At 50.4% G+C, this 19,244-nt stretch overlaps 1 protein-coding gene across 2 annotated transcripts in view; it reads left to right on the plus strand.

Annotated features, from left to right (window-relative positions):
* GRID1 (glutamate ionotropic receptor delta type subunit 1) overlaps window positions 1-19,244 on the plus strand; it is a 460,835-nt gene that overhangs the window by 294,374 nt on the left and 147,217 nt on the right. The gene's annotated exons all lie outside the window — the stretch shown is intronic.

Consider the following 19,244-nt stretch of genomic DNA (forward strand, 5'->3'; position numbering starts at 1 on the left):
GCTGCGAGGGATGCTGAGCGATGGCCAGGAACCCAGCTTGTGGGAGCAGAGGAATCTCAGCTCCTTTCTGTGTCCTGGCCGGTAGGGGCCATGTGTCCTCGGTGAGTGTGAGGCTGACGGGTGAGACAGCGCGGGGCCGGGACAGCCCTCTGGCGGCTCCTGGGGTCACCTGCCCCCGATGGGCCAGCCCTGCACAGAAGCTCCCCACGCTCTCGGCACGGCTGCCCTGGCCCACTCGCCTCTGCTCCACAGGCTCTGCACACAGCAGACCGCCCAGGAGCCTGTTCTGGTGGGAGCACCTCCTTAGGCGACCCGGCGAGAACTGGGAGGAAAATAAACGATGTCTCTCTGGTTGGAAGATGCTGGCCTTGCTCCGGGTGTGCCAGATCCAGGTCTTTCTGGGAATAAAAGGAAACGACTAGTAATGCGATGGCGCAGCCTTCGTACGTTTAGGGTCTGATTAAAAGTTTAAAATATTCCCCCTGATGTCAAAAGGTTCTAAAATTTTACTGAAGTCTTAAAGATCAGACCATGCTTGTATGTGTGTGCCTTTTACATCTGTTTTGCCAAAACAGGACACTCTTCCGTGTTCATTGCTGCTTTGAAGGCTAATCCCATCTGGACGTGTCTCCACTCCAGCCCATGTGGGCGGCTTCCACGCGGTTCTGTCTGTGTTTTACATTTTACAAAACCCCTTGGAGCCCGAGAGGTGAGGCTCAGGTTAGCACAGACGCCGGCAGGCCCAGCAGCCAGAGGTTGCCGTTCCGTCATCGCAACTTTTCCCAAAAGTGGACCATTTCAGATATGACCCAAGTGTGCTCTGTGCCACCTCCCGGGCACACAGGTTCTGTATGGTCAGCTACCTGTGACATAAGGTAGAGGAAAATCCCAACCCCATTTCCTTTATCATCTCACCGGGCCCAGGCCCAGGGACAGGCGGGGCACGGGCCAGCCTTCAGAGGCTGAGGGTGTGCTCAGCTGCGTCCTATCTGCTGTCCATCCCCGTGCTGCATCCCCTCTTGGAGTCCCCACGACTCCCCCCCCCTCCCCCCGGCAGGGACTAGTCTTCTTGGTCTCTCTTAGGATTGGCCGACCTTCCCGGACACCCCAAGGAGGGCCCCTCACACACAACCGGCGGGAAGCCTCAGACACTCCCCAACTGGCCCCACATGTAGGCCCCAGGCTGGCCACACCAGTGCCCTCTGGTTTGGGGCATGGGGTCACCTACCATCAGCTGAGCCCCAGGGTAGAGGGGGGACCGGCTCGGGAGAGGGCGAGGCAGCAGGTGGGCAGCAGGTCTGATTGCTATGCCCTCGGATTCCTGGTGGCACCCACTTCCCAGAAGTCACTGCGTGTCCGTGGCTTCTTGGATTCTGTTCTTGTTGCCGGTACGTCGGGGCTGAAGCCAAGCAGCAGCAGCCGAGTCTGACAGTCACGGACACTCCGTGTCTCCAGATGAAGGCGGTGGTGCTGGTGCCGCTTTTGATTTCTCACAGGAGCAGAGGCGGACGTTAGAATCCAGTGCCAGTGTCCATCTCAGCTGTCATCTCCTCTTCTGAGTCCAAGGCTGAGAAAATCCACTACAGCCTGTGGGCTTTCTCCACAGGACCCATGCTTGTGCCATTATGCAGCGAGGCCCCACAGCAAGCCCGAGACTGTGGCCAAGGACACACAGCCTCTCGGGCAGGCGGCCAGGCCTCACTCCCCTTCTCACGGTGCTGATTCACAGAGTCACATGCTAGCTCATTGTACATGTGCCGAGTCACATGGTAGCTCATCATACACTGTGCTCTCTGAGTCACATGCTAGCTCATCATACACTGTGCTCTCTGAGTCACATGGTAGCTCATCATACATGTGCTGAATCACATGGTAGCTCACCATACACTGCTCTCTAAGTCACATGGTAGCTCATCATACATGTGCTGAGTCACATGCTAGCTCATCATACACTGTGCTCTCTGAGTCACATGCTAGCTCATTGTACATGTGCCGAGTCACATGCTAGCTCATCATACACTGTGCTCTCTGAGTCACATGCTAGCTCATTGTACATGTGCCGAGTCACATGCTAGCTCATCATACACTGTGCTCTCTAAGTCACATGGTAGCTCATCATACATGTGCTGAGTCACATGCTAGCTCATCATACACTGTGCTCTCTGAGTCATATCGTAGTTCATCATACACTGTGCTCTCTGAGTCACATGCTAGCTCATCATACATGTGCTGAGTCACATGCTAGCTCACCATACACTGTCCTCTCTGAGTCACATGCTAGCTCATTCTACACTGTCCTCTCTGAGTCACATATTAGCTCATCATACACTGTCCTCTCTGAGTCACATGCTAGCTCACCATACACTGTGCCCTCTGAGTCACATATTAGCTCATCGTACATGTGCTGACTCACATGATAGCTCATCATCCACTGTGCTCATCATACATGGTGCTCACTCAGAAGGGCAGGTTGCTTTTAACCAGTAAATTAAGTGCCTGTCTTCTGGGAGGATATGAGGATTGGCTTTTCTTTAGAATCTGTCTGACTTCTCTTTAGTTTTAATTCTGTAAGTGAAGTAGAGATTTGTCGAGGCTTCCTAATAACTTCTTTGACTAAAATGAAGATTAAGTTTCCTTGTGCAAGCTTAGTACAAAATTAGAACAGAGAGTATTTTATTATTCAGTGCAAGAAGCAAGTCTTACATTTTATTGTTTTCATAGAAATCGTTGTGTGTTATAAGGCACAAAAGAATATTTTTTCCTCAGTGACTGGCAAGGATGTGATATTAATTGGAAACTCTATTCTGTTCTCTACTTGTTTTAGTTGTTATCATGTCTTTGTTATCGATCTATAAATACCCCTTTCACTGAAGAAAGAGCTGCTGCTAGCAGTATTTTGCCCCCATTCTATTCCGGTTCCAGCAGTCAGTACATTCTCTAGAGCTTACATTTTCACTCTCTCTAACGCTGACCCTCTGAAACCTTCCTGCTCCATGTGTCCATATTGCTCAGATACATCTAAACTAGCTGTATTGATGAGGGACTGATGGGTGGGGTCTATGAGACCCTCGGAAGGTAAGATAACAGAAAAATTCAGCATCTACACCAAGATAAGGTGGAGCCTGAAAAGCCGTTACCTTCTTGCAAGCAGAATAATGAGAGGAAGGGAAGGGACTAACTAAAGAACAGACATGCATGCCTCAGGGGCAGGAGTTTGGCAGAGGCCAAGGGAGGGGGAGGCAAAGGGACAACTGCACTAATATTAATATTAAAATGCTCTCACTAAAATGTAAAATACAAAATATTTTAAAGAATACAACTGGGATTTGATAAAATAGAGAAAGTTGCACATTCTCCTCTTGGGCCCCTCAAAATAGCCTTCATCATCCTATATAATAAATATGGTAAGTGTCCAGTCTTCTGGTCATCTGGTCATCCATTCAACCAATCAAAGCATAATATGCTAATAATATGCTAAAGCCACTCAACCATTAGCTATGACATAAACTGACCACCAGGGGGGAGACACTCCAACCAGTAGGTTAGCTTGCTGCTGGGGTCTGGCTGATAGGGACTGAGTGAGATGGGCTGGACATGACCCAGAGCCCTCCTGTGGTCCCTCCCTGGCTGACCAACCTCCCACATCTTTCCCTGGTCCCAGTTGTGCACCAGTGGGGTCCCTCTGCCTGGTCTGCACCCTCTTGCATTCCAGGACCTTCGGGGATGTAGAAGAGCCGGTTTTGGCCTGATCCTGCAAGCATAAAAGGCTAATATGAACATGACTGAATAGCAGAATAACCAGTCGCTATGACTCACACTGACCACCAGGGGGCAAATGCTTACCAGGAGTTGCCTGCTGGTGATCAGTGTGCCCCTCAGCCAGAAGCCGTGGTGGCGGGAGCCTCTTCCGCCTCTGTGGCAGTGCTAAGGATGTCCCGCTGATGGCTTAGGCCCAATCCCTGGGGGGAGCAGGCCTAAGCCATCAGTCGGACATCTCCTGAGGACTCCCAGACTGTGAGAGGGCCTGGGCCGGGTGAGGGACTTACCCCCCCCCCCCCCCCCTTCCCCGAGTGCATGAGTTTCGTGCACTGGGCCTCTAGTAGTAATGATAATAAATGTAGGGAAAGGCATCCACATGAACAAATAGAAACTTCAGCCTAAGACCGAGGTGTAGGCAGTCACAGGCTGAGACTCAGTATTGAAGTTTGGGGTGGGTTATTCTGGAAGAAGGGACTTCTATGTACAGGTTTGGTAGGAGGTCTCAATGGGAGAATAATTAGCCTAGCAATCCTCTCAAAGGAAAAGACCTAAAAAAGCTGGATATTTAAAAACATTTTAAACAGACGGAGGACAGTCAAGAGCACAGTGCCCAGAGGCCACGTCAAAGTGAAGAACAGAAATGCTAGGAAACATGAGCTTCAAATGTCATTCGTGCCTCAAATCTATGGGCCAAACCAGGGAGATGCTGAGCTGCTCCTTTCTTCTGACTGCGGGCACAGCCACACGGGCAGGTGGGAGGAGCAAGCAGACGTGGGGCTAATGCAGGATTTATACGTGAAGTCAGCACTCATTGTGGGGGAACAGGAAATGAGCTTGCTGTGCAGAGGGCATGGCCCGGGACAGGAACTGTCTTAGCTTTGGAGCTATATGGAGGGAAGACATTTTCTCGAAAATTGGCAACCCCCTTTGTAGGCTTATGACCAAGTCATGCCCATGCTGACTGACAAAGCTCAAAGGAATCTTATATAATAAAGAGGTAATATGCAAATTGACCATCAATCCCAACACACAAGTTGGCCGCCCCCATGTGGACACAAGATGGCCACCACAAAGATAGTCAGTAGGGGACCCAGGCCAACAATGGAGGGAAGTTAGGGGTGACTGGGCCAGCAGGGGAGGGCAGTTGGGGGTGACTAGGCCAGCAAGGGAGGGCAGTTAGGGCAACCAGGCTAGCAAGGGAGTGAAGTTAGGGATGACTGGGCCAGCAGGGGAGGACAGTTGGGGGTGACCAGGCTTGCAGGGGAGGGCAGTTAGGGGCAATTGGGGCAGCAGGGGAGCAGTTAAGCATCAAAAAGGCTGGCAGGGAAGTGGTTTGAGGGTGATCAGGCTGGCAGGCAGAAGTGGTTAAGGGCAATCAGGCAGGCAGGTAACTGGAGCCAGCAGTCCAGGATTATGAGAGGGATGTCCGACTGCCCGTTTAGGGATCGGGTCTAAATGGGCAGTTGCACATTTCTCAAGAGGTCCCAGATTGGAGAGGGTGCAGGCTGGGCTAAGGGATACCCCCCATGCACAAATTTTGTGCACTGGGCCTCTAGTCCTAATATATAAAAACACTGGGTCCATCACATCCACAAGGACCAAAGGGTTAACCTAATGCCTAGGCTGCTCTGGTGGGTGGGGACTTGTGGCAGTGGGGCCAGGGCCAGCACTCACACTCACTCACAACCACACATGCACAGACACACACAGCACCCACCAGCTCACAGTCTTCTCTCCCTTTCTCCCCCCCCCCCCCCCCCCCCCCCCCCACCAGCGTGCTCTCAGAGCCTTTCTCAGAATGAAGAGACAAAACAGACTGGGCCTGAAGAGACATGGATGGAAGTGAGGGCAGGCAGAGGGTGAAGCAACCTCCACTGGCCCACCCCCTCCCAGCCAGGAAAGAGGAAGAGGGAGACAGGGAGACCTGTGGATCGCTGAGAACAAAGAGAGACAGAGACTGGGTGAGATCAGGCTGGCAGGGGAGGGCAGTTGGGGGCAACCAGGGGAGTGCAGTTAGGGGTGATCAGGCAGGCAGGCAGGTAAGTTAGGGGTGATAAGAGAGAGGAGTTAGGTGCAATCAGGCAGGCAGGCAGAGGCAGTTACAGATGATCAAGCAGGAAGGCAGATGAGCAGTTAGGAGCCACTAGTCTCAGATTGTGAGAGGGATGTCTGACTGCCGACAATCGGATATCCCCCAAGGAGGAGTCTCCGATTGGAGAAGGTGCAGGTAGAGCTGTGGGGCCCCAACGCCCCATGCACAAATTTTGTGCACTGGGCCACTAATATATATATATATATATATATAGCCTAAGCAACTGTTCAACCATTTGACAGATTGACCTGTTGCTATGATGTGCACTAACCACCAGGGGGCAGATACTCAAGAGGAGCTGCCCCCTTGTGGTAGGTGTACTCTCACAGTTGGAGCACTGCTCAGCTGACTGATAGACACCAGATGCAGGGCTCACTGCTGGCCTACACAGCCTGGAGACCTCAGCGGAGCAGCAGGGCCGAGATGAGCAGCAGCGGCAGGTGTCATTGGACTGCTGGTTTAGGCCCGATCCCCACAGGCCATGCTGAATTATATGGTGCTCATCATACACTGAGTTACATGGTAGTTCATCTGTGCCCTGGGCCTCTAGAATTGAATATTAAGCTGGGTGGTTACAGATTGGCAGTGCTCTGGGATGGGTGGTAGAAGTAAGCATAAATATTCTCAGCCAGATTTTAAGGAATTTATCAGAAAATTCTAAGGAAAATAAGAGTGCATACATGAGAGAAAGAGAGAAAGAAGGAAGGATGGGGGGGCAGGAAGGAGAGAGGGAAAGGGAAGGAAGGAAGAAAGGAAGGAAGGAAGGAAGGAAGGAAGGAAGGAAGGAAGGAAGGAAGGAAGGGAGAAAGGAAGAAAACAAACCACCCGAAAGAGACCCAGGCAAAGAGGGCAGTTCACAGGGATTGAAGTGACTGCAGTTAGCAGGGGACCTGACAGACGTTAGCAAGTGGGCTGTGATATGTTTAAGACACAAAAAGATGCTCGGAAATATGATCAAGGAATAAAAGATACTTTAAAAAGAAGCAGAATTAAGAAAGAAAATAAAAACATCTTCAGGAAGTTAAAAACCTAATATAAACATCAATGTGGACACACACAGAGAGAATGGATGACCTGGAGAATACGTCTGAGGAGACTCTGGAAGGCAGCCAGAGGAGCAGGGAAGGGAGGCTTGCATGTGGAAGAGCAACGAGACCTGATGTGCTGTCTGCACTTCCAGAAGAAAGTAGATGGCAAAGGGGGAAGAAGCAATGCTGAACGGTAGGATGGCTCAGAATTCTCTAGGATTATTGGAAGAAAACACATGTCAGATGTGGGAAGCCCAAGGGTCAGGAGTAGAATAAAAATGCAAAAATTCATTCTTAAGCACCTCATGGTGAGATACTCTGAACCAAAGACAGGAATCGTACCCGGGACCCTCCAGTCCGCAGGTTGACGCTCTATCCACTGAGCCTATATTTCTTTCACAGGAGTCCCCACTAAAATACGAGACAGAGGAAGATTGCCAATGAAGAGATGGAAAAAATAGAGAAGGAAGATACCCAAATAAAATGAGTGTAACTGTACAAATACCAGACATAATGAACCACAGGCGAGATGCCTTACTAGAAATAAAGAGGATATCTAACTAAAGGTGAAACGTTTAGTTCAGCTAGTTACCTTGTGTAACTAGCAACCTCAGAATATATATTTTTTATTACAATTGTTTCTCCCCTCCCCCCCATAGCTTCCATCCATCCAGTTCCCACCCCACCCTCTGCCCTTACCTCCCCCCCGACTGTCCTCATCCATAGGTGTACGATTTTTGTCCAATCTCTTCCTGCACCTCCACATCCCTTCTTCCTGAGAATTATCAATTCACTCTCTTTTTCTGCCCCTGATTCTATTATATTCACCAGTTTATTCTGTTCCTCAGATTTTTAATTCACTTGATTTTTAGATTCACTTGTTGATAGATATGTATTTGTTATTCACAATTTTTATCTTTACTTTTTTCTTCTACTTCTTTAAGAATATCTTTCAGCATCCTAGATAATAAAAGAGTAATACGCAAATTAACTACCTCCACAGCCAATATACCCACAAGCCACACCCATCAACCAATCAGGAGCGAGTATGCAAATTAACCCCAACCAAGATGGCTGTGGCCATGGAGCTAGCAGGAGACTTGGATTTCCTAGGCAATGGAGAAAGCCAAGCTTTCTGCACACCCTGGTGGGCCCAGGCCTCCATTCTAGGCTACAAAGTTTCAATTATAGAAGATAAATAAATCCCAGGTACCAGGGCCTCCGCTTGGATTGCGGGGGACATGGCCAGCCCGCAAACAACCACAAGCCTCTTGCCCAGGCCACTCCACATCCCAAGGGAACCCCCACTCTGACCAGGGACAGCATTCAGGGCAAACCAGCCGGCCCTCTACATAGCAGGAGTCTTTTCATTATAAAATGCAAAGCAGCAGTCATTTTCCTTTATCCCTAACCCCAGTCTTCCTAATGCACCAGGCCTCTATCCTATCTAATAAAAGGGTGATATGCAAATTGACTGTCACTCCCTGCACACCCTGGTGGGCCCACACAAGATGTCTGCCTCAAAGATCCTGCTCCCATGTGGACACAAGATGGCTGCCACAGATGGCCAACAGGGGAGGGCAGTTGGGAGGGACCAGGCCTGAAAGGGAGGGCAGTTGGGGATCATCAAGCCTGCAGGAGAGGGCAGTTAGGGGTGACAAGGCCAGCAGAGGAGGGAAGTTGGGGGTGACCAGGCCTGCAGGGGAAGGCAGTTAGGGGGGACTCAGGCCTGCAGGGGAGAGCAGTTAGGGGAAAACAGGCTGGCAGGGGAACAGTTAGGCATCAATCAGGCTAGCAGGAGAGTGGTTAGGGGTGATCAGGCTGGCATGCATAAGCAGTTAGGGGCAATCAGAAAGTCAGACAGGTGAGCAGTTGGGAGCCAGTAGTCCATGGTTGTGAGAGGGATTCTGACTGCCATTTAGGTTCGATTCTACTGTGCACCAGACCTCTAGTTTCATATAATACTGGTTGGATGGTGATGAACTCCTTTAGCTTTTTCTTATCTGTGAAGCTCTTTATCTGACCATCAATTCTGAATGATAACTTTGCTGGGTAGAGTAATCTTGATTGCAGGTACTAGCTATTCATAATTTTGAATATTTCTTGCCACTCCCATCTGGCCTGCACAGTTTCTGTTGAGAAATCAGCTGACAATCATATGGGTGCTCACTTGTAGATAATTAACTGTTTTTCTCTTGCTGCTTTTAATATTCTCTCTTTGTCTTTTGCCATTGGCATTTTAATTATGATGTGTCTTGGTGTTTTCTTTAGATTCTTTTTGTTTGGGGTTCTGTGCATTTCTTATACTTGTAAGTTTTTCTTTCACCAGGTGGGGGGAATTTTCAGTCATTATTTCTTCCAGTATGTTTTCAATATTTTGCTCTCTCTCTTCTTCTGGCACCCCTATAATTCTGAAGTTGATACGCTTAAAGTTGTCCCAGAGGCTCCTTACACTATCTTCAAATTTTTGGATTCTTTTTGCTTTTTGCTTTCCCAGTTGAGTGTTTTTTGCTTCTTTGTATTTCAAATCTTTGATTTGATTCTTGTGTTCCTCTAGTCTGTTTTTGGGTCTCTGTATAATATTTTTTATTTCAGTCAGTGTATGTTTAATTTCTAGTTGGTCCTTTTTCATATCCTTGAGGGTCTCGTTACATTTATCAGCCTTTTTTGGGAAATTCTTGAAAAACCTTATAACCATGGTTTTGAACTCTATATCCAGTTGTTTGTTTTCCTCCATTTCTTTTGCTTGTGATCTGTTTCTTTGTCTCCACATTTTCATTGCCTTACTGAGTTGGGAGGGTAGCTTTGTGTGCTAGGTGTCCTATATGACTCAGTGGGTCAGCCTCCCAGTTACCTGAGGTGGACACTCTTGGTGCACCCCTTTGTGGACTGTTTGTACCGCCTTGCAAAGTCTTGATTGTTGTTGGTGTCACTGGGAGGAATTGACCTCCAGACCAATTGGCTGTGAGGACCCACTGTGTCTATAATGGAAGAACTGCTGTTCTGGAGACACACTTATGGGGCAGGACTTGTTTCATTGGGGCTTTGGTGCTCACTGAGTCTACCTCTTGAATGTGTCACTTATGGATGTGAGTAGTTGAAATTTGGTGGCATCTCACACTGACCACTAGATACACTAGCTTCTGGATCTCCAATTGGGTGCAGGTCAGCTACTGTCGGAGGCCACCCAGCAGGAGAGGGAGAACTACAGTTTTCTCCTCTTTGCTTGGGGTTTGGAGATTTTGGAGCTGTCTTACCAGAGCTGCAGTTTGATAGGTTAAGCTGCGATAGGGCAGGCCATTCATATGCAAAAGCCATTGCGTGGAGCCTGGTAGATTGTGTGGGGTAGGGTCTCAGAGTCAGTAGGCTAGGGCTTGGCAAACAATGATGGCTGCCAGTCAGCATCTCTGCATCTCCCTGTTTTGAAGATCTTGTGCCCCACGCCCCAGCACAGTAAACAATGATTGCTGCTTGCACCTCTGCAAGAAAGCCGCCCTCACTTTACAACCCGATGGAAGACAGTTCAGCTTCTCCCCATAGGAATTTGGGCGTCAAGCATATCCCCAGAAACTGGAGGTCAGAGTAATTGGGAGCTTGTCTCCCATTCGGGTTGAAAAAAGCAGTGCATCCAGTCGTCCTCCACCAGCCCAATTCGCGCCTCCGTACCTCAGCTTTACAGCGCTTGTGCATGTCTCAATGCTTTTTTCTCTTTCCTTCTAGTTGTAGAACTTCCACTCAGCCAGCTTTCCTGTGGTTCTGGGTGATAGATTTTAGCTGTAGATTTGAAATTGTTGTGTGAGGCAGCAGTTTAGGTGTTTACCTATGCCGCCATATTGGTTTCCCCCTTCAGAATCTGTTTTTAAAATTTTTGAAACTATAATGCTAAATACAAGCAGAAATAGACAAATTCTTGACATAATGGACCTAAAAATGGACCATGAAACCAGCAAGCACACAGGAATGCACATGAGAGTGCCTGAGCATCGGCCACAGGAAGGCCGCGGGCTTCCCAGCACCACGTTCTCGCCACAGCGCGCACTCACGGTAGAAGTCACTGGGAAGATGACGAAGGAAAACACCCACATGTTTGAAAATGCTTAAAAATCTACAGTAAATTAAGCATGGATCAAAAATAGACCAGAGCAGTGGATGTAGCTAAGGCAATAGTGGTGTAGATTTATTATCTGAAATACTTCATCAGAAAAGACAAATGGTATGACTTATAAGCTAAGATTCATACTTAAAATGGTAAAATAACCATGTACTAAATCTGAACAAAGTATAAAAATATGAAAGATAACGGTAGAAATGAATGAAATGGAAAACCAGCACATACCAGTAGCAGTTAAGACAAAATGTATTTTTAAAAAATATGCATGAAACAGACGAATTCTAGCATGAATATAAGAGTGAGGGCACCAGTCACTGTTGTTAGAAATGGATGCGCACAGCTTTCCATGCACCAGAGAGATGCAAGGGCGTGAGCAAGGCAAGCCACTCTACAGGAACGTTGAGCAACATGGATGAACTTTCAGGAAAACATGATTTGGGATAAAGAAGGAAAAGCAAAGAAAATCCGTATGAGATAAGAAATTTAATTAGTAATAAGAATAATTCTACCAAGGAAACAGCAGTGTAGATGAGTTTTCTGGTATAGGCCACTTCCACAAAACACTCTGGAAACTGGGAAGACATCTAAAGCATTTGAGAAAGACTGAGTTAGCATCCAGGTTTTTTAAAAAGTCCATGAAATCGAAGTGCCAGAAACGCAACTGATAGAAATTGGACATAAATACAGACACAGGAAAGGAAGCACCAACGATTCATATGCGTGTGGAAGAGGCATATCCCTGCTGAAAAGTAGGGAGGTGGGAATGAAATCCAGGATGACAAGCCCGGGAAGCCGTGCACTATTCATACAGGCAAGGAGGCAGGGCAGGAGCTCTACCATGCGAGCATAAACTGGCGGTCCCTGACGAAGGGGAAATTGCTAGGGAATGAGAGGATGTCTGTGTTCTCCTGTAGGGGTGCTTTCTAGGCGTGCTCCCTGGAGGAATTCTCATGCAAGTGCAGTAAGACACACACACAAGAACATGCACACACAAGCCTTGCTCATAACAGCAACCAAACGAACACATTCAGACGGTCATCGGTTATGGAGCGAATGAACATGGCGCAGTTGTGGTCGGTCACAAGGTGCGATTGTGTGCAGCTGTGACCTGTAGTACTTGGAGCGTGTCCGTCACATGAATACATCACAGAACCCGAAGGCTAGGCCAGTGGGCGCTACACGTAGGAGAGCGTTGGGGTTGTCTGGGGCTTGGGGAGCTCAGAGGCCTTCATGCGGACAGGGATAGGGTCACCTCTGCGACCGTGTTCCCAGGTGGTCCTGACCCTGAGCCTGGGCAGCTGCAGGCGGCAGGCAGGCAGGCTGTAGCTGCCTGAAGCTCACAGGTGTGCACCACACATGACTGTGCTGACATCCGTGGTCTAACATGACAAAGACAAGCTCCGGGGGAGAAGGAGGAGCCCTTGGGGTGGGGCATCTGCCGCTGATGCAGGCTCTTTCAGCTGGATGGAAGGCACGCTCATACCATTTATTGCTCATACCTTAATGTGCGTAATATTTGTGAGTTTAATACGTTGTAAAATATAAACTTAAAAAGTAGTGAGATGATTTGGAACCTGTGCCCAGGGAGGGTCTGAGTGTGGCTTGCTCCTGGGTCTCCATGCCTCGTTGGCTTCCGTGAGTCGGTGGAGCTCACCCACAGAGCCATCTGTGAGGAATGTGCACCTGGACAAAGCAGTTCGCTCCCACGTGGGGAGTGTGCATTGGCTGCTTGGATTGCCCCTGCACCCTAGGGACTAGGGTGGCCCAGAGGCAGGCCTGGTGCGCAGCCCAGGGTGCTGCCTGGCAGGAGTGAGCAGGGAGTGGCAGGCGGCTACCTGCACCGATGTGGTGCCAAAGGGACCCGCGAAACCAGCAGGACTGGGGCAGGCCTGGCATGGAGCTGCTGGGACTGACTGATGCCAAGGTTTGGAATTTTCCATAGGAGAGGACCACCCATAGAAGAGGAGGGGACCCTTTGCATTGCCCAAAAGGGACCTGGGAATTGCTTTGAGGGCTCTCAGATTCTGAGTGCAGCATCTTTGTACAGAGGCTAAGGATCAGTAGGAGTCTCTGGGGGCAGGGAGGAGTGCTTGGCAGACAGGGCATGTGCTTTGACCCAGAGCGAGTGCATGAGGCGGGGCCATGGGACAGGAAGATCTCCAGAGGCCCAGCAGGTCTCACTGCAGAAGGCAGGTGGAGCAGCTGGGCCGGGGGTTGTGCCAGATCTCAGGCTGCCAGCCAGGGAAGTGGTGGCCACACTTACCAGAAGGTGCCATGTTACCCACAAGACAGTCTCCCACAGATTCCCAGGGTCCTGTGTGGGGTGCGGAAGGAGTGCTCAGGCCACTGGTGTTCCCTCTGGGAAGCTGAGGACACAGGAGAGATTTAATAAAAGAACTTCATAAAGCTGGTTCTTTGAAAAGATTAACAACCTTGACAATCCTCTGGCTAGACTCACTAAGGAAAAGAGAGAAAAGACCCATGTAAACAAATTAGGAATGAAAGAGGAGAAATTACCAGATATCACAGGTATACAAAGGATTATATTAGAATACTACGAAAGTGCATATGTCACCAATTCAATAACCTAGAAGAAATGGATAAGTTCCTAGAAGTATACAACCTTCATAGACTGAATCATGAAGAAATGGGAGGTCTAAGTATAGTGATCAGCAGTGAGGAAATTGAAACAACCATAAAAAATCTCTCAAAAAATACAAGTCCAGGACCAGATGGCTTCACCAGTGAATACTACCAAGTGTTCAAAGAAGATTTAAATACTATCCTTCTCAAACTCTCCCCCAAAATTGAAGAAGCAATGCTTCCTATCAAATTCTACAAGGCCAATACAACCCTGATACCAAAACCTGGCCAGGATCACACACACACACACACACACACACACACACACACACACACACAACTACAGACCACTATCCCTGATGAATACAGATGCAAAAATCCTAAACAAAATACTAGCAAATCAAATACAATAGTACATCCAAAAAATAATGCATCATGATCAAGTGGGGTTCATTCAGGGGCATAAGAATGGTTCAACAAATGCAAATCAATCAATATAATACACTACATTACATTAACAAAAGGAAGGATAAAAATTATATGACCTTATCAATAGATGCAAAACAATTTTGATAACATACAACATCCATTTATGATTAAAACACTCAATAAAAGGGTACAGAAGGAAAGTATCTCAACATAATGAAGGCCATCCTATATAATAAAAGAGTAATATGCAAATTAACCATCACTCCACTACACTCACAAGCCATGCCCACTAGCCACGGCTACTAGCCAATCAGAGTAAGTATGTAAATTAACCCAGCCAAGATGGCTGTGGCCACAGAGAAAGCAGGAGGGAGGCTTGGGTTTCCCAGGTGATTCAGGAAGCCAAGCTTCCCACACACCCTGGCTGGCCCAGGCCTCCACTTAAGGCTACAAAGTTTCAACTATAGAAGATAAATAAACCCCAACAGAAATGGCTGCCACCACGAGCAAGCAGGAGGCTTGGCTCCACTCCAGGCTACAAAGTTTCAATTGTAGGAGATAAATTCCAGATACCAGGGCCTCTGCTTGGGTCGCTGGGGTGTGTGTGGCTGACCTGAAAACCACCATAGGCCCCTCGCCCAGGTGACACCATTCCTCAAGGGAACCCCCACCTGATTCAGGATACCCTTCAGGGCAAACCAGCTGGCCTCTACCTGTGCACCATGCCTCTATCCTATCTAATAAAAGAGTAATATGCAGATTGACCATCACTCCAACACACAAGATGGCTGCCCCCATGTGGTCAATGATCCTGCCCCCATGTGGACACAAGGTGGCCACCACAAGATGGCCAGTAGGGGAGGCCAGTTGGGAGGGACCAGGTCTAGGGCAGTTGGGGGTGATCAAGTCTACAGGGGAGGGCAGTTAGAGGTGACCAGACTGGCAGAGGAGGGAAGTTGGGGGCAAACAGGCTGACAGAGGAGCAGTTAGACATCAATCAGGCTGGCAGGAGAGTGGTTAGGGGGTGATCAGATTGGCAGGCAGAAGCTGTTAGGGGCAATCAGGAAGGCAGGCAAGTGAGCATTTGGGGGCCAGCAGTCCTGAATTGTGAGAGGGATGTCAGACTGTCTAAACGAGCAGTCGAACATCCCTCGAGGGGTCCCAGATTAGAGAGGGTGCAGGCTGGCCTGAAGGACACCTCTGTCCCCTGCCCCCATGCACGAATTTCATGAACCGGGCCTTTAGTCTATAATAATTAGACTGGACAGTCAAACAACCTTCCGGACGTCCTTCCAGATGTCCTTCTGAATTAAGCCGGGTCTATGAGGTCCGGACCCCTTGCACGAATTTCATGCATCGGGCCTCTCATGTATGATAAACCCTAAGCCAATATACTCAATAGTGAAAAACTGAAAGCTTTTCCTCTAAGATCAGGAACAAGAGAGACGGATGTCCTGTCTTGGCACTCCTACTCAATGCAGTGCTGGAAGTCCCAGTCAGAGCAATAAGCCAAGAGAAGGGAATAAGGCATCCAAACCAGGAATGAAGAACTGTCACTCCTTGCAGATGACATGACTCTGGGTATAGAAAACCCTGAAGATTCCACTCATACAACTCAACACAGAACAAACAACATCCTCTGAAAAGTGGGCAGAGGACCTGAACAGACACCTCTCCCAAGAAGACCTGTGAATGGCCAGAAGATGAGAAGATCTCAACCTCGCTAGCAGTTAGGGAAATCCAAATTCAAACTATGAGACACCACCTCACACCTGCTAGAATGGCCATTATCAACAAGGTGCATGAGTGTTGGAGAGGCTGTGGAGAAAAGGAAACCCTCATTCACTGCTGGTGGGAATGCAGACTGGTGCGGCCACCATGGGAAACTGGTGGCTTAAAAGAAAAATAGTTACATGTGACCTAGCAACTTTTTTTCTAAGCACCCCAAAAGCTGGAAACGTTTTCCTCAAAGATGTGTTCCCCTAAGCTCACTGCATGGAGACAGCCCACACGCCCTGCCACAGAGGCCCAGGTGGAGATGTGGTCCGTACACACCACGGAACGCGACTCAGCCACGAGGCGCAGGAAGTGCTGCCATGGGCAGCGCCACGGACCACCTTGAGAACATTATCAGTGAAATATGCCCGTCAGACAGAGCGCCGAACCGCGTGGTGTCACTGCTGTGTGACATCAGACTGAGAATCAGAGGCACAGACCCAGTATGGTGGTCACCAGAGGGAAGGGGTGAGGGGAGAGGGGCCAAATACATGGTGATGGAAGAAAATTCGATTTAGGTGGTAAACACTAATAAATATACAGATCTGTATAATAGAAATGCACACTTGAAACCTGTATGAGCCTATTAACCAAAGTCACTCCAATAAATTTAACAAAAATAAATTAATTACAAAAAAGAAGTGAGAAAGGCAAGTATGTGGCATATCCATTTCCTCTCCAAGGTGTTCAGGTCTCATTGACTCCTTATGCATAATTCATATTATGTTCTCATGGCCTCTGTCCTTCCTAGTCAAAAAACTCCCTCCCCAGGTCCTCCACATTCTGTCTCCATTCACGCTTGGTTCACAGCCCACCTACTGGTAGAAGGTGATGTCCCTCACCCCACCATCCTGGCCCCCCACCATCCTGGCTCCCCACCATCCTGGCCATCTGTCCTGTTGTCAGAGCTGGTTCTTGAACCCGCTGGCTGGACCCTCTCACCTCCTGGTCCTGGGGCCAGAGCACATTGCTATGCCCCTACCTTTGACTGTCAGTTGGTCCTGGTCCAACAAGGTCATCTTCCCTTAATCAGACTTTTGTCTGAAACACACAGGTCGGTGGTTTAAGCCCAGATGCAGTATGTAATAGCACTCCCGCTCTTCTGAGATGTTACAGCTCTGCAAACTGGGAACTGTTGATCATTCTGAAAGGCTGCAACTCTTATCTTCTTACTTCCTCCCAGCCCTGGCAGGGTGTCAGGTGGGCCGTCTTGGCACTCCTGCCAGGCCCTGAGACAGTCCCTGAAATAGTTTATTACCTTACCCTCAAACTGCTCTTTCCAGCGACTGAGACCGTCACTGACCCCTGACGCTGAGCCTGTCTGCCCTCACTGTCTGAGCCTGAAGGTTCGGCCACCTGGAGGCCGGTTGGTGGCTCCGCACAGCTCAGGGCCTGGCTGGCAGCCGGGCTTCCCCAGCCTGAGCTCTCTCTGCCAAGGTGCTGGCCTCATGGTTCTGTCTGGAGTCCCCGGTGCCCTCCCATGAGCACTTTCTGCCTGTGGAACACCCTCCTTACAGCTGCCATGGCTCTTAAATGAGGTGGCTTGTTTGTGCCCAAAGCCTTCTGGGGCTCCTCATCGTCCTAAGGGTGGCGTTTCCGCCGGCTCTGACCCCACCCGTGCCCGGCCAGGACACTGCTCCGGGCTGCCTCCTGCCACCTCCTTTCTGCTGTCCTCCTGCCCAGTGGGAGTCTGTGCTGTCTCACCATCCCCGCCACTCACCTGGCAGGTGCCCGCTCACAGGAGCAGGTGCCCACCCACAGGAGCAGGTGCCCACCCACAGGAGCAGGTGCACCCACAGGAGGAGGTGCACCCACAGGAGGAGGTGCACCCACAGGAGGAGATGCCCACCCACAGGAGCAGGTGCACCCACAGGAGCAGGTGCACCCACAGGAGGAGGTGCACCCACAGGAGCAGGTGCACCCACAGGAGGAGGTGCACCCACAGGAGGAGGTGCACCCACAGGAGCAGGTGCACCCACAGGAGCAGGTGCCCACCCACAGGAGCAGGTGCACCCACAGGAGCAGGTGCACCCACAGGAGCAGGTGCACCCACAGGAGGAGGTGCACCCACAGGAGCAGGTGCACCCACAGGAGCAGGTGCCCACCCACAGGAGCAGGTGCACCCACAGGAGGAGATGCCCACCCACAGGAGGAGGTGCACCCACAGGAGCAGGTGCACCCACAGGAGCAGGTGCACCCACAGGAGCAGGTGCCCGCTCACAGGAGCAGGTGCCCGCCCACAGGAGCAGGTGCACCCACAGGAGCAGGTGCACCCACAGGAGCAGGTGCCCACCCATAGGAGCAGGTGCCCACCCATAGGAGCAGGTGCACCCACAGGAGCAGGTGCCCACCCACAGGAGCAGGTGCACCCACAGGAGGAGATGCCCACCCACAGGAGCAGGTGCACCCATAGGAGCAGGTGCACCCACAGGAGCAGGTGCCCACCCATAGGAGCAGGTGCACCCACAGGAGCAGGTGCACCCACAGGAGCAGGTGCACCCACAGGAGGAGATGCCCACCCACAGGAGCAGGTGCCCACCACAGGCGGAGATGCCCGCCCACAGGAGCAGGTGCACCCATAGGAGCAGGTGCACCCACAGGAGCAGGTGCCCACCCATAGGAGCAGGTGCACCCACAGGAGCAGGTGCACCCACAAGAGCAGGTGCACCCACAGGAGCAGGTGCCCGCTCACGGGAGCAGGTGTCCGCTCACAGGAGCAGGTGCACCCACAGGAGCAGGTGCACCCACAGGAGCAGGTGCACCCACAGGAGCAGGTGCCTGCTCACAGGAGCAGGTGTCCGCTCACAGGAGCAGGTGCACCCATAGGAGCAGGTGCACCCACAGGAGCAGGTGCCCACCACAGGCGGAGATGCCCGCCCACAGGAGCAGGTGCCCGCTCACAGCAGCAGGTGCCACTGGCATGGTGCAGTCTCCCCATCTTCAGCATCACTGCCAACAACTCAGCTGGGCACTGCCATCCCCCTTCCTACAAGCCAGCACTTTGCTTAACAAGCTCATCCTCCGCTCAGCCGCAGAGCGATGCCTCACAGAGCCTTATTTGGGAGGAGCTCCCTGTGGCAGCTTCCTTTGCTATATCTGTGCTCGTGGTGCTCACTGTAAACAGGATAATAACTGGCTCTGCCTGGTAGAATTCTGGGCTGTGGTGAGCCCTGGGCTGTGGTGAGCACTGGGGCTGTGGTGAGCACTGGGCTGTGGTGAGCACTGGGGCTGTGGTGAGCACCTGTGTGTCACTGAGGGGTGAGGCCTGACCCCCTCACAGTGACTCCCTGTGCTGAGCACAGACAGATCTGGAGGATGTGGGAGTTAGGTTCGTGCTGTGGATGAATTAATGAGTATATTTTCAAAATTTGTACGCAGATCTTTAAGAACGAATCTAATTATTAGCGACAGGGGTGACTGTTGCATTTTGGTCAGTGACGTGAGAAGGTGCCAGCTGTGCCTCCTA

The sequence above is a fragment of the Pipistrellus kuhlii genome, unplaced genomic scaffold, assembly GCF_014108245.1.
Source record: "Pipistrellus kuhlii isolate mPipKuh1 unplaced genomic scaffold, mPipKuh1.p scaffold_m20_p_35, whole genome shotgun sequence".
Classification (NCBI taxonomy): Eukaryota; Metazoa; Chordata; class Mammalia; order Chiroptera; family Vespertilionidae; genus Pipistrellus; species Pipistrellus kuhlii.